The sequence below is a fragment of the Phyllobates terribilis genome, unplaced genomic scaffold (assembly GCF_046119375.1).
Source record: "Phyllobates terribilis strain yellow unplaced genomic scaffold, ASM4611937v1 Scaffold_5866__1_contigs__length_48620, whole genome shotgun sequence".
Lineage (NCBI taxonomy): Eukaryota > Metazoa > Chordata > Amphibia > Anura > Dendrobatidae > Phyllobates > Phyllobates terribilis.
Genome location: NW_027368611.1, coordinates 1 through 22464, shown reverse-complemented (window position 1 = coordinate 22464; position 22464 = coordinate 1). Strand labels below are relative to the sequence as shown.

Below are 22464 nucleotides of genomic sequence, written 5' to 3'. Positions count from 1 at the left end.
TTTCATGTTCAAAGTTGCAGAAGCCAGATTACAAGCTCATTTTGGTTCAACTTCAGCAACTGTGCATTGCATTGCCATGTAATGTGATGCAATGCTATCTTTCTAGCTCTCCCTTTTTACTTCCTTTTGGATAAACAGACATATTAGGCAAGCATTTTGGAGCTTTCACCTAAATAACTACAGGTGGTGAGATAAGCTGCACAATATAATTGACCTTTCAGTATATTGTTGCACACACACCATCTATTTAGCAAATGCCCTTGTTATCAACAGCAGCCTTTTAAACTCACCTGAGCTAACAGGTATGTGCGCTGGTTACTCTGCTGCGCTTAAAATTTCTTTTTTGGTTTGCTACAATGCCTTTTCTGAAACGTTGTCTCCTTCTGCTGGAACACTGACTTCTTTCATTTAATGCCTGCAGACTATAAAAGAGAACCCAACCCAAAAAGTTTGGTTGATTAGTCTGTGGCATTCTGTTAAACTGTTGCTTATGGCGGTCTCTGTGAGCTTCTCAGCGACATTCAGCCAGCCAGGTATCCTGCCTGCAGTAGATGGAATGTGGCAATGGAACGCTGGCTGCGCGTGTCATAATAGGCTCTGAGCCTTTATATACCTGTGCACAGCAGCAGCCACCTTCAGTCTGCTGCTGGACAGCCAGCAGCAGCAGCAGCAGGAGAGGTATGTAATCAGGAGCCCTCCTGCTAAGGGTAGACAGCTGCTCGTTCCACCCCACCCCCCGCCTTAATTGGTTCTCCTCCCTTCCAACGGTGTTGAGGCGGGTGGGAACAGCAGGGGGTGAAGGTGCTGTGTTTAAAGAGGTGGAGTTATGCAGATCTAAAACGCGTGGATTGCAGCAGCAGCAAGCCGAAAAGTGCAGGCATGTAAGGGATCTAGAGGTTGACAACATGTCTTCTTAACGGGAGTCCAGGAGCTCATCTCCACAAATGGACTTTTTAGGATCCTTGGGTGGCTCCGTAGTTTGAAACCAATTCTGGTTATCGCTTCTCGGCCTTTTGGCTAAGATCAAGTGTAGTATCTTTCGAAAAGGCGGTTTTGGATGTTGGCCGCCCTAGTAGATTGATACATTATGCACACTGGGGTTTAGGCGCTTGTTAGTACGCCAGGTGGCTAATATCGTCATCTGGTGGAAAGCATGGCCCCCCAGGATCGACGCCATTGGGCCGGGGAAGATCGAAAGCCCGAAGTGTGAAGTGCCCCAGGAGTGGTGACCCTGGGGTGCCTTAACTCACTGGGATTGGGAACCCCACTTGAGTTTATGGCACATTTGCACAAGCACTTCAAATTTTCTTTCTTCGCACACACCCTTATTCCGGGCCTTCTGGCCTTAGGATGGGGAATTTTTCAATTCCCGGTCGAAGGTCCGGGCAGTATTATACTGTGAAACCTTCACTATTTATTTAATTTCTTTGTCACTTTGTGTCCACTTATTCACGTGTGTCACGTCCTACTAGGATTTTGTCGGGATGCGGTTCCCTTACGGGTTCCTCTCTTGGCAGGTCTAGGGGGGGAGTGTGTGGCCATCAGGTTCCGCTTCCCCCTGAACCCCCCTGGCTCTCCTCTTTCGGGAGGAGAGCGTTGTTGGCTCCCCTCTTCTGGGAGGGGAGCACAGTCTTTGGCTCCCAGTGCCTTGCTCGGGTGAGAACTCGGGCAGGTGCTGGGGGTAAGATTGGGTCGCCTCTGGCTTCGGCTGGAGGTGGCTTTTTGTCCCTGTTCCTCGCTGTGGCCTTTTGGCTCGGAGGGACGGGGAATGGTTTGGGGGACCCTTCTCCTTTTGGAGAGGGTTTCAAGAAGACCAGCATCCTAGTGCACTTTTTTTGTGGCACTTGTCACTTTTTTAAGCGCACTCGGGTTTTGTACACGAATTCGGGCTTTCGATAAAAAAAATCTGTTCTTATCAGTTTAATATCTGATACGTCCCCTATCTGGGGACCATATATTAAATGGATTTTTAGAACAGGGAGATGGAAAAAGAGCTTGCTCTGTCCACTCCACGCATTGACCTGGTATTGCAGTATCTCCAGGACCGGTGCACCCCTTCTTTAATGCAGTTTCTAAAATCAGAAAGAATTGAATTCAATGATTTTTGTTCATTTTGCTTGTTTGTCGGATTTTGGGATGGACTCTTTGGCTCTGCTTTTCTTCTCCTCATTGGATTTTTCATGTTCAAAGTTGCAGAAGCCAGATTACAAGCTCATTTTGGTTCAACTTCAGCAACTGTGCATTGCATTGCCATGTAATGTGATGCAATGCTATCTTTCTAGCTCTCCCTTTTTACTTCCTTTTGGATAAACAGACATATTAGGCAAGCATTTTGGAGCTTTCACCTAAATAACTACAGGTGGTGAGATAAGCTGCACAATATAATTGACCTTTCAGTATATTGTTGCACACACACCATCTATTTAGCAAATGCCCTTGTTATCAACAGCAGCCTTTTAAACTCACCTGAGCTAACAGGTATGTGCGCTGGTTACTCTGCTGCGCTTAAAATTTCTTTTTTGGTTTGCTACAATGCCTTTTCTGAAACGTTGTCTCCTTCTGCTGGAACACTGACTTCTTTCATTTAATGCCTGCAGACTATAAAAGAGAACCCAACCCAAAAAGTTTGGTTGATTAGTCTGTGGCATTCTGTTAAACTGTTGCTTATGGCGGTCTCTGTGAGCTTCTCAGCGACATTCAGCCAGCCAGGTATCCTGCCTGCAGTAGATGGAATGTAGCAATGGAACGCTGGCTGCGCGTGTCATAATAGGCTCTGAGCCTTTATATACCTGTGCACAGCAGCAGCCACCTTCAGTCTGCTGCTGGACAGCCAGCAGCAGCAGCAGCAGGAGAGGTATGTAATCAGGAGCCCTCCTGCTAAGGGTAGACAGCTGCTCGTTCCACCCCACCCCCCGCCTTAATTGATTCTCCTCCCTTCCAACGGTGTTGAGGCGGGTGGGAACAGCAGGGGGTGAAGGTGCTGTGTTTAAAGAGGTGGAGTTATGCAGATCTAAAACGCGTGGATTGCAGCAGCAGCAAGCCGAAAAGTGCAGGCATGTAAGGGATCTAGAGGTTGACAACATGTCTTCTTAACGGGAGTCCAGGAGCTCATCTCCACAAATGGACTTTTTAGGATCCTTGGGTGGCTCCGTAGTTTGAAACCAATTCTGGTTATCGCTTCTCGGCCTTTTGGCTAAGATCAAGTGTAGTATCTGTTCTTATCAGTTTAATATCTGATACGTCCCCTATCTGGGGACCATATATTAAATGGATTTTTAGAACAGGGAGATGGAAAAAGAGCTTGCTCTGTCCACTCCACGCATTGACCTGGTATTGCAGTATCTCCAGGACCGGTGCACCCCTTCTTTAATGCAGTTTCTAAAATCAGAAAGAATTGAATTCAATGTTTTTTGTTCATTTTGCTTGTTTGTCGGATTTTGGGATGGACTCTTTGGCTCTGCTTTTCTTCTCCTCATTGGATTTTTCATGTTCAAAGTTGCAGAAGCCAGATTACAAGCTCATTTTGGTTCAACTTCAGCAACTGTGCATTGCATTGCCATGTAATGTGATGCAATGCTATCTTTCTAGCTCTCCCTTTTTACTTCCTTTTGGATAAACAGACATATTAGGCAAGCATTTTGGAGCTTTCACCTAAATAACTACAGGTGGTGAGATAAGCTGCACAATATAATTGACCTTTCAGTATATTGTTGCACACACACCATCTATTTAGCAAATGCCCTTGTTATCAACAGCAGCCTTTTAAACTCACCTGAGCTAACAGGTATGTGCGCTGGTTACTCTGCTGCGCTTAAAATTTCTTTTTTGGTTTGCTACAATGCCTTTTCTGAAACGTTGTCTCCTTCTGCTGGAACACTGACTTCTTTCATTTAATGCCTGCAGACTATAAAAGAGAACCCAACCCAAAAAGTTTGGTTGATTAGTCTGTGGCATTCTGTTAAACTGTTGCTTATGGCGGTCTCTGTGAGCTTCTCAGCGACATTCAGCCAGCCAGGTATCCTGCCTGCAGTAGATGGAATGTGGCAATGGAACGCTGGCTGCGCGTGTCATAATAGGCTCTGAGCCTTTATATACCTGTGCACAGCAGCAGCCACCTTCAGTCTGCTGCTGGACAGCCAGCAGCAGCAGCAGCAGGAGAGGTATGTAATCAGGAGCCCTCCTGCTAAGGGTAGACAGCTGCTCGTTCCACCCCACCCCCCGCCTTAATTGGTTCTCCTCCCTTCCAACGGTGTTGAGGCGGGTGGGAACAGCAGGGGGTGAAGGTGCTGTGTTTAAAGAGGTGGAGTTATGCAGATCTAAAACGCGTGGATTGCAGCAGCAGCAAGCCGAAAAGTGCAGGCATGTAAGGGATCTAGAGGTTGACAACATGTCTTCTTAACGGGAGTCCAGGAGCTCATCTCCACAAATGGACTTTTTAGGATCCTTGGGTGGCTCCGTAGTTTGAAACCAATTCTGGTTATCGCTTCTCGGCCTTTTGGCTAAGATCAAGTGTAGTATCTGTTCTTATCAGTTTAATATCTGATACGTCCCCTATCTGGGGACCATATATTAAATGGATTTTTAGAACAGGGAGATGGAAAAAGAGCTTGCTCTGTCCACTCCACGCATTGACCTGGTATTGCAGTATCTCCAGGACCGGTGCACCCCTTCTTTAATGCAGTTTCTAAAATCAGAAAGAATTGAATTCAATGTTTTTTGTTCATTTTGCTTGTTTGTCGGATTTTGGGATGGACTCTTTGGCTCTGCTTTTCTTCTCCTCATTGGATTTTTCATGTTCAAAGTTGCAGAAGCCAGATTACAAGCTCATTTTGGTTCAACTTCAGCAACTGTGCATTGCATTGCCATGTAATGTGATGCAATGCTATCTTTCTAGCTCTCCCTTTTTACTTCCTTTTGGATAAACAGACATATTAGGCAAGCATTTTGGAGCTTTCACCTAAATAACTACAGGTGGTGAGATAAGCTGCACAATATAATTGACCTTTCAGTATATTGTTGCACACACACCATCTATTTAGCAAATGCCCTTGTTATCAACAGCAGCCTTTTAAACTCACCTGAGCTAACAGGTATGTGCGCTGGTTACTCTGCTGCGCTTAAAATTTCTTTTTTGGTTTGCTACAATGCCTTTTCTGAAACGTTGTCTCCTTCTGCTGGAACACTGACTTCTTTCATTTAATGCCTGCAGACTATAAAAGAGAACCCAACCCAAAAAGTTTGGTTGATTAGTCTGTGGCATTCTGTTAAACTGTTGCTTATGGCGGTCTCTGTGAGCTTCTCAGCGACATTCAGCCAGCCAGGTATCCTGCCTGCAGTAGATGGAATGTGGCAATGGAACGCTGGCTGCGCGTGTCATAATAGGCTCTGAGCCTTTATATACCTGTGCACAGCAGCAGCCACCTTCAGTCTGCTGCTGGACAGCCAGCAGCAGCAGCAGCAGGAGAGGTATGTAATCAGGAGCCCTCCTGCTAAGGGTAGACAGCTGCTCGTTCCACCCCACCCCCCGCCTTAATTGGTTCTCCTCCCTTCCAACGGTGTTGAGGCGGGTGGGAACAGCAGGGGGTGAAGGTGCTGTGTTTAAAGAGGTGGAGTTATACAGATCTAAAACGCGTGGATTGCAGCAGCAGCAAGCCGAAAAGTGCAGGCATGTAAGGGATCTAGAGGTTGACAACATGTCTTCTTAACGGGAGTCCAGGAGCTCATCTCCACAAATGGACTTTTTAGGATCCTTGGGTGGCTCCGTAGTTTGAAACCAATTCTGGTTATCGCTTCTCGGCCTTTTGGCTAAGATCAAGTGTAGTATCTGTTCTTATCAGTTTAATATCTGATACGTCCCCTATCTGGGGACCATATATTAAATGGATTTTTAGAACAGGGAGATGGAAAAAGAGCTTGCTCTGTCCACTCCACGCATTGACCTGGTATTGCAGTATCTCCAGGACCGGTGCACCCCTTCTTTAATGCAGTTTCTAAAATCAGAAAGAATTGAATTCAATGTTTTTTGTTCATTTTGCTTGTTTGTCGGATTTTGGGATGGACTCTTTGGCTCTGCTTTTCTTCTCCTCATTGGATTTTTCATGTTCAAAGTTGCAGAAGCCAGATTACAAGCTCATTTTGGTTCAACTTCAGCAACTGTGCATTGCATTGCCATGTAATGTGATGCAATGCTATCTTTCTAGCTCTCCCTTTTTACTTCCTTTTGGATAAACAGACATATTAGGCAAGCATTTTGGAGCTTTCACCTAAATAACTACAGGTGGTGAGATAAGCTGCACAATATAATTGACCTTTCAGTATATTGTTGCACACACACCATCTATTTAGCAAATGCCCTTGTTATCAACAGCAGCCTTTTAAACTCACCTGAGCTAACAGGTATGTGCGCTGGTTACTCTGCTGCGCTTAAAATTTCTTTTTTGGTTTGCTACAATGCCTTTTCTGAAACGTTGTCTCCTTCTGCTGGAACACTGACTTCTTTCATTTAATGCCTGCAGACTATAAAAGAGAACCCAACCCAAAAAGTTTGGTTGATTAGTCTGTGGCATTCTGTTAAACTGTTGCTTATGGCGGTCTCTGTGAGCTTCTCAGCGACATTCAGCCAGCCAGGTATCCTGCCTGCAGTAGATGGAATGTGGCAATGGAATGCTGGCTGCGCGTGTCATAATAGGCTCTGAGCCTTTATATACCTGTGCACAGCAGCAGCCACCTTCAGTCTGCTGCTGGACAGCCAGCAGCAGCAGCAGGAGAGGTATGTAATCAGGAGCCCTCCTGCTAAGGGTAGACAGCTGCTCGTTCCACCCCACCCCCCGCCTTAATTGGTTCTCCTCCCTTCCAACGGTGTTGAGGCGGGTGGGAACAGCAGGGGGTGAAGGTGCTGTGTTTAAAGAGGTGGAGTTATGCAGATCTAAAACGCGTGGGTTGCAGCAGCAGCAAGCCGAAAAGTGCAGGCATGTAAGGGATCTAGAGGTTGACAACATGTCTTCTTAACGGGAGTCCAGGAGCTCATCTCCACAAATGGACTTTTTAGGATCCTTGGGTGGCTCCGTAGTTTGAAACCAATTCTGGTTATCGCTTCTCGGCCTTTTGGCTAAGATCAAGTGTAGTATCTGTTCTTTTAAGAACACAAGAGCTACGATCTACACTTGACGAGAGCGATCGAACTCAGAAGGAGAAGAGCTTCGGAGCCCAGCTGACATCGGAGAAGGAAGGCGGATATCGGTGGGAGGAAGAAGCTCTAAAGAATCCAGAAGAAGACGAAGACTCGTAGAAGAATTGGGCTGTCCTGTGGAATCTTCGAGGAAGAAAATCATCGAGACAAAGACCTTTCGGGGAATTTGTCCAGAACACGACGGGAGAAGAATCTGCATAGCTCCACCCATTCCGGGAAGAGTTCCAGATCCAGCTCCAAGAAGTAACTGCAGGAGGAAAGCCATGGCAAGCGCTGCGAGGAAGGCCGAAAAGAAGAGCCTGGAGCCGGGGACAGCCAGGAGGGCCCAGCCAGGAGCCGATTCTGACCCCAAGGACTCTGCCTCCACGAATGGCCAGCAGAAGGGACCCCAGAAGCCCCGCCACGAAGCTCCAGCCCTGGAGCCATGGATGCGGCAGACGGTGGCCCTGAAGCTGAAGGAAGTGGATGGGAGGGTGCCGCACATGTCCTTGGACGTGTTCTGCCAGAAGATGCTGCTGGATCGAGGCTTCTCCAGGTCGGACACCCTCAGCATCCAGACCTTCTTGACGGGGATCTTCTTCGTCACCTTCGCCACTGTGAACACCTGCAGGAGGTTCTGGGAAATGGTAAGCGCAAAAGGACCGGATAATTCTTTCTCTGCCTTTACAGGTAGCTGCCCTATCCAGAGGGACGAAAGGAGGATCACGGTCTCCATGCGCAACCCGCACACCCCAGGCCAAGACATCTGTACCTTCCTGAGACGCTTCTGTTTGGTTGTGAAGGAACCCTCTCACATCCTGAATGGACTCGGCTTCTGGACAGGTAAGTGGTCGGTGACCGTTAGACTTCACAGGGACCTGGCGTACTCAGACGGACTTCGGCACCTGCCCCCGACATTCTCCCTGGGCAACTCCTACGGCCTCATCTATTACCCGGACATGCCGCGGAACTGCAGGAGATGCGGCAAGAACGGCCACGAGATGAAGAACTGCAAGGAGGATGCCTGCAGGATTTGTTGAGTGACGGGACACAGCTCGAAGGACTGCCCGAAGAAGACGTCCTGCAACCTGTGTGGGCTGGCGGCTCATCTGTACAAGGATTGCCCCAAGCGTGAGAGATCCTGGGCATCGGTGGTTGCGACGACCCCAGCTCCGGAGGACAAGGCCCCGACGACCAGGCCTGTGAAGGTCAAGGACGCGACGACCAAGGCCCCAGCGGCCAAGGCCGAGACGACCAAGGCCAAAGCGGTCAAGGAGTCGGTGGCCAAAGCCCCAGCGACGGTCCCAGCAGCTCCGAAGCAGAAGAAAAAGTCAAAGGAGGGTAAGAGTTCTGTCACCCCTCTCTCGATCCCTCCCCCTGCCACCCCCGTCCAATCCCCCCCCACCCCGGCCACCCCTGCTGAGGATTCCACTTCCTCTTCCTCCTTCCCCTACTCCTCAGCAGGTGTCCTTTCCCCTGCCCCGGCAGCCACTCTCCCTCCCCAGACCATGGTAGCGGTGGAATTAACCTTTCCTCCACCTGCCGCTATCTATTCCGAGGAGGATTTTCCCCTTCTTGTCTCCCCAGTTCCAACTCGGGGAAAGAGGAAGGTGGAGGACAGCCCTGCTACTGAATCCTCCAAAAAGAAGATTCTGGATTTCGTAGGCGAAAAGGAGGATACCCTCCCTGAGCCAGAAGAGATGGAGCACATGGTTGAGACCCTGGTGGCCGAGCCAGAAGAGGAGGAACTGGTGGTCGCCGAGATCGAGGCCGCGCTGCTTGACCAGATGGAGGAAGAGGGCCTGCTGGTGATCCCGTCACCAGCAGTCAACACCGACGAGGGACCACCCGACCGGAGTGGTAACTAAGGTGTATTGCCTGCGCTAACTTTTTCTTTTTTCCCTACATGATGGCTAATATTAACTTATTTTCCATTAATGTCAGGAGCATCAAGGACAAGTTCAGACGTCAGACTATTTATGCCTTCCTTACTTCCCAGTTGTGTGATGTTTATATGTTGCAGGAATGTTCCCTTCCCTCCTCTAGGTCCTTCAAACATCTGGCCAGGGAGTGGTCCCACGGTCCATCCTACTGGTCCGGTGGGGGTGACTGCAAGTCTGCGGGGGTCGCAATTCTGATCAGGGGGGGCGCATTCACGCTTGAGTCCGTCCAGGAGCTCATCTGCGGCAGGGCTCTTGTTGTAGATGGCAACTGGGCGGGAGAACCTGTCAGGTTCATCAACGTGTATGCGTCCCCACTGAAGAATGAGCGTTTGGAGCTTTTCCAGACCCTGCGGCTTCAGCTTGCCACCACCAGGACCTTAGTGATGGCCGGGGATTTCAACTGCCCCATCGAGGAGGATGGTCGTAGTTCTGGCACATCTGCCAAGTTGGACATCACGTCCAAGCTGCTCATCGAGATGGTAACCGAGGCCTCTCTTCAGGATGTGGTGGGCTCCATGGGGAGAGGCTCCACAAACTATTCGTGGAGCCGACCCGATGGCTCACTCCGCTCCAGGATTGACTTTGTGTTCACCTCTCGGGCAGTCAGGCAGAGTAGGCACTCGATGGTCCCCTGCTTCTTCTCCGACCACAGAGCCATTCACTTACAAGGTGTCCTCGGCGACGGTTTTCCGTCCGGCCCCGGCTCCTGGAAGCTGAATTGTGCTCTGCTGGCTCAGGATGAAGTCGTGGAGGAGCTGAGAGCAGCCTACGCAATGTGGCAGTCCTACAAGGGTAGCTTCCAAACAGTCTCTGATTGGTGGGAATATGTTAAACTTGAGTTTCGCTGTTTCTTTCAGGCCAAGGGTCGACAACAGGCGTGTGAGAAGAGGAGGGACTTCAGAGGGCTGCAGCGCGAGCTGCGGTCGCTGCAGGACCTTCTTCACTGCGGCTGGGACGTGAGGGAGGAGCTGGAGGAGACCAAGAAGAGCCTGAAAAGGCACTTTGAGGAGGAGTCCAAGCGAATCGTCTTCCGTTCCAAAGTGGAGAATCTGGAGAAGGGTGAGAAATGTAACTCATTCTTTTTCAGGAAACTTCATGCCGGTCACACGCCCCTGAACGAGCTGCGAGACGAGAGCGGAAACATGCGACGTGGGAAGGAGGACGTGATGAAGGTCGTCAGCGACTTCTACAGCGAACTCTACTCCCACAAGACTACCGACCCCGACGCTGCTGATAAGTTCCTGTCAGGTATCACTAACCATCTTGATCCTGCAGGCACGGCAGCCTTGGACAAACCTCTGATGGTGGGCGAATTGCTCTCTGCCGCTAAATCCTTTAGGACCGGCAGGACCCCGGGCAGTGATGGTCTTCCAGCGGAGCTCTATGTAGCGCTGGGAGACCTCATCTGTCCGGACCTGTTGGACCTGTACGAGGAGATGGTGGTGGAGGGTAGAATGCCTCCATCTTTGAGGGAAGGAATGGTCACGATCCTGTACAAGCGGAAGGGAGAGAGGTGCGACCTGAGGAATTGGCGTCCCATCACTCTGCTCAACGTGGACTACAAGATCCTGGCCAAGACAATGGCGACACGACTTAAGACGGTCATCGGACGGATCATCCACCCGGACCAGACCTGCGGCATCCCTGGACGTCGCATCGCAGACAGCCTCGCTCTCGTGCGGGACACGGTCGAGTACATCAAGGTCCGCCGCGCACACGCGGCCCTGGTCTCCTTGGATCAGGAGAAGGCCTTCGACCGGGTTTCCCACGAGTTCATGGGCCGAGCTCTGCACCGGTTAGGTTTGGGTAACATGTTTTGTTCGTATGTCCGTCTGATGTATTTTGATATCCACAGCTCGGTGTTGGTGAACGGCGGGAAGACTGACCCCTTCCCTGTCCTCTCTGGGGTCAGACAAGGCTGCCCTCTATCACCTCTTCTTTTTGTTTGTGTTATAGAACTCTTCGCAGAGGCTATCCGGCAGAATGGAGAGATCAGAGGGATCACCGCACCGGGTCCGGGACGACACGAGGTCAAGTGCTCGCTCTACATGGACGACGTCACCGTCTTCTGCGCTGATCGTGGTTCAGTCGACGCCCTCGTCCAGACGTGTGAGAGGTTCGGCCGGGCTTCAGGGGCCAAAGTCAACTGCAGGAAGTCGGAAGCCATGCTCTTCGGGGATTGGCAGCCGGCCTCCTCCGCCCCCTTCCCCTTCAACATTCAACCGGATTTCCTCAAGGTGCTGGGAGTCTGGTTCGGGAAGGAAGGAGCGGCCCTCAAGTCCTGGCAAGAACGCTTGGCCAAGGTGAAGCAACGGATCGGACTCTGGAGCCTCAGACACCTCACTTGTGAGGGTAAGGCACTCGTCCTGCGTAATGAGGTCCTGCCCGTCTTGCAGTACACGGCGCAGGCCTGGCCCCCACACGTCACTGTGTGCAGGGCCATTACCAGGACAGTGTTTCACTTTGTCTGGGGATCCAAGATGGACAGAGTCAGGCGGGCCGTCATGTACAAGGAGCCTCGCAAGGGTGGGAAGGGCGTTCCAGATATCCCCACCCTCCTGCGATCCTCTTTTGTGTGTGATTGTGTCCGCCGGACTTTGCAAGTCAAGAATGGCTCCGCGGGCAGGTCCATGTCTCGCTTCTTCCTGCTTCCTCTTTGGAGGCGACTCGGCTGGGACAAGTGGGACAGCTCCTTCCCCTACAACTGGACGACGCCATGGTTCTACGGAGACGTCGTTCGATTTGTGGGGGAACATCAACTGGAGGGACTCAAGCCCGACTTGTGGAAGCCCAAAACTATCCACAAGCTCATCAGAGCCAAGGATGACGTGGAGAACATCACAGGACTTCACCAGGACACGCTGGAGACTGTGTGGACAAATGTGTCGTCTGACAGGCTGACCAACGGGCACAAGGACTTGTCGTGGATGGCGATTCAGGGCGGACTGCCCGTCCGGTCATTCATGCATGCCCGGAACCTGTGCAAGACCCGGTACTGCCCAAGGTGCCCCTTCGTGGAGGAAACATCTTTGCACACTTTTTGGGACTGCGGATTTGCACAGCGCCTGTTGACTGCCCTTGAGGACGACCTGAGGAACTCTGTCCCCAGGGCGAGCCTATCGCACCATTCTGTGTTTTACGGACTCTTCCCTGGGGTTCATACCGTCGGAGCCATCCAGGAGGCTTGGCGCCTTATGAACTGCTTCAAGGATGCCGTTTGGGTCGCCAGGAACCGGCTCATCTTGAGGAGGGAGAGGATGTCCATCCAGGACTGCCGCAGGCTGATCCACAGCCTGCTCAGAGACTATTCCATCGTGGACAGTCCGGAGGACGAGGATGAGGACTAAACCCCTCCTCCCCCTCTCCCCTTATGTGTCTTGTCTTTCAATAAAGCTTCGGGCCTGTGATTTTCCCCTCCCCATCCCCTTTTTCCCAATCCCCATCCCTTATCACGGTTCGTCGTACTGTATTGATTGACATGCTTTTTCTTTCAGATTGAGTGTTTTGTGTAGCATAGGGGTGTGATGTGTCTAGTTAGTGCGTCGTATCCTCATGCTATGTAAATATGATGTAGAATTCTGTGTGTACTGGGCTGCGGCACTGTACACTGTCTGTTAACTTATTTTTTGTGCTAATAAAAGATATATTCAATCAAAAAAAATCTGTTCTTATCAGTTTAATATCTGATACGTCCCCTATCTGGGGACCATATATTAAATGGATTTTTAGAACAGGGAGATGGAAAAAGAGCTTGCTCTGTCCACTCCACGCATTGACCTGGTATTGCAGTATCTCCAGGACCGGTGCACCCCTTCTTTAATGCAGTTTCTAAAATCAGAAAGAATTGAATTCAATGTTTTTTGTTCATTTTGCTTGTTTGTCGGATTTTGGGATGGACTCTTTGGCTCTGCTTTTCTTCTCCTCATTGGATTTTTCATGTTCAAAGTTGCAGAAGCCAGATTACAAGCTCATTTTGGTTCAACTTCAGCAACTGTGCATTGCATTGCCATGTAATGTGATGCAATGCTATCTTTCTAGCTCTCCCTTTTTACTTCCTTTTGGATAAACAGACATATTAGGCAAGCATTTTGGAGCTTTCACCTAAATAACTACAGGTGGTGAGATAAGCTGCACAATATAATTGACCTTTCAGTATATTGTTGCACACACACCATCTATTTAGCAAATGCCCTTGTTATCAACAGCAGCCTTTTAAACTCACCTGAGCTAACAGGTATGTGCGCTGGTTACTCTGCTGCGCTTAAAATTTCTTTTTTGGTTTGCTACAATGCCTTTTCTGAAACGTTGTCTCCTTCTGCTGGAACACTGACTTCTTTCATTTAATGCCTGCAGACTATAAAAGAGAACCCAACCCAAAAAGTTTGGTTGATTAGTCTGTGGCATTCTGTTAAACTGTTGCTTATGGCGGTCTCTGTGAGCTTCTCAGCGACATTCAGCCAGCCAGGTATCCTGCCTGCAGTAGATGGAATGTGGCAATGGAACGCTGGCTGCGCGTGTCATAATAGGCTCTGAGCCTTTATATACCTGTGCACAGCAGCAGCCACCTTCAGTCTGCTGCTGGACAGCCAGCAGCAGCAGCAGCAGGAGAGGTATGTAATCAGGAGCCCTCCTGCTAAGGGTAGACAGCTGCTCGTTCCACCCCACCCCCCGCCTTAATTGGTTCTCCTCCCTTCCAACGGTGTTGAGGCGGGTGGGAACAGCAGGGGGTGAAGGTGCTGTGTTTAAAGAGGTGGAGTTATGCAGATCTAAAACGCGTGGATTGCAGCAGCAGCAAGCCGAAAAGTGCAGGCATGTAAGGGATCTAGAGGTTGACAACATGTCTTCTTAACGGGAGTCCAGGAGCTCATCTCCACAAATGGACTTTTTAGGATCCTTGGGTGGCTCCGTAGTTTGAAACCAATTCTGGTTATCGCTTCTCGGCCTTTTGGCTCAGATCTGTAATGGGTCTAGTCATTTGGCTGTCTGTGCGTTAACTCTTGGCCCTGTGGCATCGCCATTTTATGGCTTAAGCCACTTGCTGCTATAAGGAGTTGGCCAATAGACACGACTAGCGATAATGGGACGCATTCGATACGCTGGGCCCGGTGAGGCTCGAGTGAAGTTTGGAATCCAGATTGATGTGGAAGAAGGCAAAGAAGGAATCTTTACCCTCAGCTTCGTGGTGAAGGAGATTTTGTTTGGACTCCTTGAAGTGAAGAAGGAAGAAATCTTGTGCCTCCAGCAATTCAAAAGCAAGTATAATCTTGTATTTACTTCTATGGCTGTTTGCAACAATTTCTATGATTGTTTGAAAAAGAATCTGGACAATCAATATTTGGATGGGCTGACTTTTGTCATCTTGTATTGCTCCAAAGAGGTACCTCTGACTGTTTTCATGTACAACCCACATGTGGACTTGGCTTTGATTTATGCCTTTCTAAATAGGCACTGCTATATTACCAAGGTGGCAGTAAAAGTCATGAATGAGGAGGAACTATGGACCGGTAAATATCGTTTCATGGTCAAGTTCCGGGAAAGTCCTGATGAACCAGGGGGTATACATTATCCTCCATCAAATTTTTCCATTGGGAGTGAGCGGGGTTACCTGTTCTTCCCCAATGCGCCCAGGTTTTGTCGTCATTGTAGGAGGTATGGCCATACTCAGGAAGCATGCGACATCAGACAGATTATTTGCAGGAAGTGCAATGAGGTGGGTCATTCTTCCAATAATTGCAAAAATGAAATAGTCTGTAATCTCTGCGGAGAGAAGGGGCATGCCTTCAGAGACTGTATATTCCATCCTGGTTCATATGCGGGGGCAGCGGGAAGGGGAAGGAGAAGAAATGAATCTCCTGCACCCACAGCTACAACTCCGACTGCTGCAACTCCGACTGTTCCGATATCTACTCTGGCTTTCCTGGATGAGGAGGAGGCTCGGGTTGCTTTTCCAGAACTGGTTCGTGTGAATGTAAGAGGAAATATGGAGCTGGCACCTGAGCCACCGGTGCAGAGGGCCGCGTCTGTGGCTTCAGATGTCAGTGAGTCTGAGACAATAACTGATGATCGTATAGGCATGGAAGTGGCCCCGGTGGAGGATCTGGAGGCTGAAATTCCAGACATGATGGTTACATTGCAGGGGGAAGAGGAGTCTGATCTGACCAGAACACCGCATGTGGCCTGGAGCGATGTCGTTTCTGACCTTGAGGAGGAGGGAGGTCAGGGGGACTTTGACCCCCAGCGGCGGGATTATAGTTCAGATGAAGATGGAGGCGCTTCAGTGAAGAAAAAGAAGAAAACTGAACCATCCTTTTCCCCTTTAAGTGACTGCAGTGTGAGTCCAGCCCGGGTGTACCCTACTGCATCCGATCCCCAAGATGTGTCTTTTTTGGGGGAAGGCACAAACTACGATATCTGCACGTCCAGCGTCCTACCCCCAGAAGGGTTAGGATGATGTACAGGTGGGCATGTTGTCGTGACCTGCCACATCAAATTAATAGATGGGTGCCCAAGTTGCTCTCAGCATCTTGTCGCTAAATGTTAGGCTGATTAAATCTGAGTCGAGAAGAGTGGCAATTTTGGACTACTTGAGCAACTTGGATGCGGACGTATACTGTGTCCAGGAGTGTGGGATCTCCGATCCCTTAAGTGAAAATGCATGGCCTTTAGGTCAAAGTGTGTGGTCTGGTTCTGTATGTAATAAAAATTGTGGGGTAGGTGTTTGGTGAAGGGTTATAGTGTTAAGATAGAAAGTTACATGGTGGTGGAGGCGGGGAGGTGTGTAATATGTGAGTTAAATTGTAGGGGGTGGAGGGTTAGGGTGGTAAATATGTATGCACCAATAGATAAAGGGGAGAGGCTGGAAATTTTTGAGAAATTATGTTTTTTTTTATCTGGCAAAATGCCAATAATTTTTGTTGGAGATTTCAATTGTGTGCCGGAGGGGGATAAGATGGATGTTACAGGTAAAAGACTCAAGAGTCTTGTGGCGGATTTTTCCTTACAGGATGCTGCGGAAGTTTTTTTAGGTAATCCACCTCCTGCGACCTATAAGGCCGACAGGGGAGGCATAGAGTCTAGAATAGACCGTATCTTCTTTTCTTCACAAAATGTTATTTGTAGGAATTTCCAGCAGGAAGATGTTCCCTTCTCTGACCATGTGTGTTTGAGGGCACGTCTAGAAGGTAAGATTTCCTTTGTATATGGTGGTGGCGTGTGGAAACTTAATGTGCGTTTGCTGGAAGATAATAGGATCATGCGTGATTTTAGGCGAATGTATGTTAGGTGGAGGGATAAAAAAAGTGATTTCAGGAATGTGCTTGAGTGGTGGGACTGGATGAAGAGTGAGATTGGTTTTTTCTTTAGAAAAAGGGGCAGGAGGAAAGCAGCAATGAATAGAGCAAAATTTAATGATTTAAGCTCTAGACTGGAGTGGCTGAGGAAGTTAAGGATGATTGGAGTGGATGTGGATGTTTTGATGTGTCAAGTGAAAGAAGAGATTAAGAAATATATTGAGGGTAAAGGGAAAGAAATTATTTACCGTTCTAAGATTGAACATTTGGAGAAAAATGAGAAATGCACAAGGTTTTTTTTCAAAAAAGTTTTTGGGAAGAAAGTAGATATGGATGAGGTGGTGAATGGTGATGTGGTGTGTGTGAGTGGGAAGGATGTGATGCAGGAGGTGGTGTTGTTTTATAAGGAGTTGTATGGGGAAAAATGGGTTGATGATAGGATGTTGACTGATGCTTTGGGGTGTTTAGAAGGTTGTTTGGGTGAGGATGAACGTGAAATATTGGATGATGTAATTGTGTTGGATGAAGTTAAAAAAGTGGTGATGTCTGCGAGTAAGAATAAAACACCTGGGAAGGATGGACTGCCCGTGGAGTTATATGTTAAGGAATGGGACACGATGGGAAATGACTTATTGGAGGTGTGCCAGTATATGTTCACGGAGAATATGTTGAGTGAATCTATGAGAGATGGGGTGGTGGTTTTGGTTCATAAGAAAGGTGATAAAAAGGATTTGGGGAATTGGAGGCCAATCACCCTTTTGAATGCAGACTATAAGGTGTTTAGTAAATTGTTGGCTAGCCAGATGCGGGAAGTGATTGGCGGTGTGGTGGATGAAGATCAAGTGTGTGCAGTGCCTGGGAGAAGTATGACTGAAAATTTGGTGTTGTTGCGTGATGTGATTGGGGATTGTATGAGTCGTAAGCAGAAATGTTTGTTGTTTTCGGTTGATTTTGAAAAAGCTTTTGACCGTGTGTCACATAGCTTTATGTTTAAGGTTTTGTCTAAGATGGGTTATTCCAGGAATTTTGTAAACTGTGTTAGGAGTTTGTATTGTAATGTTTCAAGTGAATTTTTGGTGAATGGGTGGTTGAGTGAGAAAGTGAGAATTAAATCAGGAGTGCGTCAGGGGTGCCCTATGTCCCCTTTTTTGTTTATTAGTGTGATTGAAGTGTTGATGTGTATGGTTAGGAAGGATAAGGTTATGAGAGGTGTGATGATTCCTGGGAGTAATGGAAAGGATGTGAGAATTCTAGGTTACATGGATGATGTAGTGATTGTGAGTGGGAATATGGCTGCGATGAGTAGGGCAAGGTTGATATTAAGTTTGTTTTGTAGTGTCTCAGCTTTTAAGGTCAATTGGACTAAGAGTTCCTTTAAATGTTTTGGTGAGAGGAATGTACGGATGGATGGTGTGAGGTGTGAGGATGGTGCAATAAAGGTGCTTGGGATTAAGTTTAATGATGATTTGAAAGGAAATGAGAGTTGGGAAGATTGTGGGGTGAGAGTGGTGCGCAAGTTGAATTTTTGGCGAATGAGAGAACTAACTCTGACTGGGAAAGTTCTGATTATTAAGGCGGTTATTTTGCCTATTTTGTTGTTTGTTGCGAATGTATATCCTGCTGCTTTTAAGAAAATTAGGAAAACTGAGAAATTCATCTTTAATTTTCTTTGGGGAAGTCGCATGGAGAAATTGAAACGGGAATATGTCTATAAGTTATGTGTAAATGGTGGTTTGGATTTTCCAAATATTGATTTCTTTTTAGGGATTAGTTACGTGAAAATGGTGGTGGTGGTTCTAGGGAAAAGTAATAAGTGTGCTCATATGATGAAGTATTCGGCTGGATGGATGCTTTATGGCTTAAAGTGGGTCAAAAGGGATGCTAGAGTGCCTGTTGCTTTTAAGTGTCCTGTATGGTATGGTTGTGTTGAGAAATTTGTAAGGAAGTATGATTTGTTGTCCGTTAACATGAGTGATTTTAGGCAAAAGAAGAAAGTCATTAGGATGGTGCGTGAGCGTGAGGTGGTATGTAATATCAATGGGTTGAGAGGGGAGGAAGTAACCGAGATGTGGAGAAAATTAAGTATAGATGGTGTGACTAACAGACAGAGAGATATCGCTTGGATGATATTGCATGACATTTTGCCTGTTAGAGATGTGCAAAAGAAGAGGGATTTAGTTAAATCTGAGGTATGCCCGAGGGATGGATGTGGTTTGAGAGAGCATGTTAGACATATGGTATGGGATTGTGATTTTGCATATGATGTATGGAAGGGTATAGGGGGACTTTGCAAGGAATTGGTGGGTGTAAAGTATGTTAATTGGAAACTTGCTATGTTTGGGATGGGTGCATGTAGTAGAATTAAGGATAGGATTTTATGGTTGTTGGTGGTGTGTGTAATTGAAAGTTTGTGGGATGCGAGGAATTTGTTAGTTTTTAAAAGTAAGAAAATGTCAGTTAATGAATGTTTGAGATTGATTCTGTCACGTATGTATGTAATATACCTCTGGGATCAGGAACGTGGAAGTATTATAGATGCTGAAGGGATCTGGAAGTTTAAAAAGTGGAGGTTTTTCGTAAAGTTTAATTAGTAGTGTATAATGTACATGATGATAAGGTTCGGTTTATTTTTGATTATATACCAAGTGTGATGAAAGGCTAAGTGTCAATGAAAGGCTTTTGTAAGTCGATTTGATTGAGCTTATGCTCCGGCCTATCTGATTTGGTTAAAAAAAAAAAAAAAAAATCTGTTCTTATCAGTTTAATATCTGATACGTCCCCTATCTGGGGACCATATATTAAATGGATTTTTAGAACAGGGAGATGGAAAAAGAGCTTGCTCTGTCCACTCCACGCATTGACCTGGTATTGCAGTATCTCCAGGACCGGTGCACCCCTTCTTTAATGCAGTTTCTAAAATCAGAAAGAATTGAATTCAATGTTTTTTGTTCATTTTGCTTGTTTGTCGGATTTTGGGATGGACTCTTTGGCTCTGCTTTTCTTCTCCTCATTGGATTTTTCATGTTCAAAGTTGCAGAAGCCAGATTACAAGCTCATTTTGGTTCAACTTCAGCAACTGTGCATTGCATTGCCATGTAATGTGATGCAATGCTATCTTTCTAGCTCTCCCTTTTTACTTCCTTTTGGATAAACAGACATATTAGGCAAGCATTTTGGAGCTTTCACCTAAATAACTACAGGTGGTGAGATAAGCTGCACAATATAATTGACCTTTCAGTATATTGTTGCACACACACCATCTATTTAGCAAATGCCCTTGTTATCAACAGCAGCCTTTTAAACTCACCTGAGCTAACAGGTATGTGCGCTGGTTACTCTGCTGCGCTTAAAATTTCTTTTTTGGTTTGCTACAATGCCTTTTCTGAAACGTTGTCTCCTTCTGCTGGAACACTGACTTCTTTCATTTAATGCCTGCAGACTATAAAAGAGAACCCAACCCAAAAAGTTTGGTTGATTAGTCTGTGGCATTCTGTTAAACTGTTGCTTATGGCGGTCTCTGTGAGCTTCTCAGCGACATTCAGCCAGCCAGGTATCCTGCCTGCAGTAGATGGAATGTAGCAATGGAACGCTGGCTGCGCGTGTCATAATAGGCTCTGAGCCTTTATATACCTGTGCACAGCAGCAGCCACCTTCAGTCTGCTGCTGGACAGCCAGCAGCAGCAGCAGCAGGAGAGGTATGTAATCAGGAGCCCTCCTGCTAAGGGTAGACAGCTGCTCGTTCCACCCCACCCCCCGCCTTAATTGATTCTCCTCCCTTCCAACGGTGTTGAGGCGGGTGGGAACAGCAGGGGGTGAAGGTGCTGTGTTTAAAGAGGTGGAGTTATGCAGATCTAAAACGCGTGGATTGCAGCAGCAGCAAGCCGAAAAGTGCAGGCATGTAAGGGATCTAGAGGTTGACAACATGTCTTCTTAACGGGAGTCCAGGAGCTCATCTCCACAAATGGACTTTTTAGGATCCTTGGGTGGCTCCGTAGTTTGAAACCAATTCTGGTTATCGCTTCTCGGCCTTTTGGCTAAGATCAAGTGTAGTATCTGTTCTTATCAGTTTAATATCTGATACGTCCCCTATCTGGGGACCATATATTAAATGGATTTTTAGAACAGGGAGATGGAAAAAGAGCTTGCTCTGTCCACTCCACGCATTGACCTGGTATTGCAGTATCTCCAGGACCGGTGCACCCCTTCTTTAATGCAGTTTCTAAAATCAGAAAGAATTGAATTCAATGTTTTTTGTTCATTTTGCTTGTTTGTCGGATTTTGGGATGGACTCTTTGGCTCTGCTTTTCTTCTCCTCATTGGATTTTTCATGTTCAAAGTTGCAGAAGCCAGATTACAAGCTCATTTTGGTTCAACTTCAGCAACTGTGCATTGCATTGCCATGTAATGTGATGCAATGCTATCTTTCTAGCTCTCCCTTTTTACTTCCTTTTGGATAAACAGACATATTAGGCAAGCATTTTGGAGCTTTCACCTAAATAACTACAGGTGGTGAGATAAGCTGCACAATATAATTGACCTTTCAGTATATTGTTGCACACACACCATCTATTTAGCAAATGCCCTTGTTATCAACAGCAGCCTTTTAAACTCACCTGAGCTAACAGGTATGTGCGCTGGTTACTCTGCTGCGCTTAAAATTTCTTTTTTGGTTTGCTACAATGCCTTTTCTGAAACGTTGTCTCCTTCTGCTGGAACACTGACTTCTTTCATTTAATGCCTGCAGACTATAAAAGAGAACCCAACCCAAAAAGTTTGGTTGATTAGTCTGTGGCATTCTGTTAAACTGTTGCTTATGGCGGTCTCTGTGAGCTTCTCAGCGACATTCAGCCAGCCAGGTATCCTGCCTGCAGTAGATGGAATGTGGCAATGGAACGCTGGCTGCGCGTGTCATAATAGGCTCTGAGCCTTTATATACCTGTGCACAGCAGCAGCCACCTTCAGTCTGCTGCTGGACAGCCAGCAGCAGCAGCAGCAGGAGAGGTATGTAATCAGGAGCCCTCCTGCTAAGGGTAGACAGCTGCTCGTTCCACCCCACCCCCCGCCTTAATTGGTTCTCCTCCCTTCCAACGGTGTTGAGGCGGGTGGGAACAGCAGGGGGTGAAGGTGCTGTGTTTAAAGAGGTGGAGTTATGCAGATCTAAAACGCGTGGATTGCAGCAGCAGCAAGCCGAAAAGTGCAGGCATGTAAGGGATCTAGAGGTTGACAACATGTCTTCTTAACGGGAGTCCAGGAGCTCATCTCCACAAATGGACTTTTTAGGATCCTTGGGTGGCTCCGTAGTTTGAAACCAATTCTGGTTATCGCTTCTCGGCCTTTTGGCTAAGATCAAGTGTAGTATCTGTTCTTATCAGTTTAATATCTGATACGTCCCCTATCTGGGGACCATATATTAAATGGATTTTTAGAACAGGGAGATGGAAAAAGAGCTTGCTCTGTCCACTCCACGCATTGACCTGGTATTGCAGTATCTCCAGGACCGGTGCACCCCTTCTTTAATGCAGTTTCTAAAATCAGAAAGAATTGAATTCAATGTTTTTTGTTCATTTTGCTTGTTTGTCGGATTTTGGGATGGACTCTTTGGCTCTGCTTTTCTTCTCCTCATTGGATTTTTCATGTTCAAAGTTGCAGAAGCCAGATTACAAGCTCATTTTGGTTCAACTTCAGCAACTGTGCATTGCATTGCCATGTAATGTGATGCAATGCTATCTTTCTAGCTCTCCCTTTTTACTTCCTTTTGGATAAACAGACATATTAGGCAAGCATTTTGGAGCTTTCACCTAAATAACTACAGGTGGTGAGATAAGCTGCACAATATAATTGACCTTTCAGTATATTGTTGCACACACACCATCTATTTAGCAAATGCCCTTGTTATCAACAGCAGCCTTTTAAACTCACCTGAGCTAACAGGTATGTGCGCTGGTTACTCTGCTGCGCTTAAAATTTCTTTTTTGGTTTGCTACAATGCCTTTTCTGAAACGTTGTCTCCTTCTGCTGGAACACTGACTTCTTTCATTTAATGCCTGCAGACTATAAAAGAGAA

At 47.3% G+C, this 22464-nt stretch overlaps 7 non-coding genes and 3 pseudogenes across 7 annotated transcripts; all 10 read left to right on the top strand.

The window, feature by feature from the left end:
- Window positions 1-997: 997 nt before the first annotated feature.
- LOC141250525 (U2 spliceosomal RNA) lies at window positions 998-1089 on the top strand (annotated as a pseudogene).
- A 789-nt stretch (window positions 1090-1878) lies between these two features.
- LOC141250519 (U2 spliceosomal RNA) lies at window positions 1879-2058 on the top strand (annotated as a pseudogene).
- Window positions 2059-3173: 1115 nt separating this feature from the next.
- On the top strand, window positions 3174-3364 carry LOC141250529 (U2 spliceosomal RNA). Its single transcript, XR_012312706.1, has one exon. It is a non-coding gene; the product is annotated as a U2 spliceosomal RNA (small nuclear RNA).
- A 1115-nt stretch (window positions 3365-4479) lies between these two features.
- On the top strand, window positions 4480-4670 carry LOC141250528 (U2 spliceosomal RNA). The gene has a single exon (XR_012312705.1). It is a non-coding gene; the product is annotated as a U2 spliceosomal RNA (small nuclear RNA).
- A 1115-nt stretch (window positions 4671-5785) lies between these two features.
- Window positions 5786-5976, top strand: LOC141250527 (U2 spliceosomal RNA). Its single transcript, XR_012312704.1, has one exon. It is a non-coding gene; the product is annotated as a U2 spliceosomal RNA (small nuclear RNA).
- A 1112-nt stretch (window positions 5977-7088) lies between these two features.
- Window positions 7089-7186, top strand: LOC141250524 (U2 spliceosomal RNA; annotated as a pseudogene).
- A 5544-nt stretch (window positions 7187-12730) lies between these two features.
- Window positions 12731-12925, top strand: LOC141250518 (U2 spliceosomal RNA). The gene has a single exon (XR_012312701.1). It is a non-coding gene; the product is annotated as a U2 spliceosomal RNA (small nuclear RNA).
- Window positions 12926-19115: 6190 nt separating this feature from the next.
- On the top strand, window positions 19116-19299 carry LOC141250522 (U2 spliceosomal RNA). Its single transcript, XR_012312702.1, has one exon. It is a non-coding gene; the product is annotated as a U2 spliceosomal RNA (small nuclear RNA).
- A 1115-nt stretch (window positions 19300-20414) lies between these two features.
- LOC141250516 (U2 spliceosomal RNA) lies at window positions 20415-20605 on the top strand. Its single transcript, XR_012312699.1, has one exon. It is a non-coding gene; the product is annotated as a U2 spliceosomal RNA (small nuclear RNA).
- Window positions 20606-21720: 1115 nt separating this feature from the next.
- Window positions 21721-21911, top strand: LOC141250504 (U2 spliceosomal RNA). Its single transcript, XR_012312688.1, has one exon. It is a non-coding gene; the product is annotated as a U2 spliceosomal RNA (small nuclear RNA).
- Window positions 21912-22464: the final 553 nt, after the last annotated feature.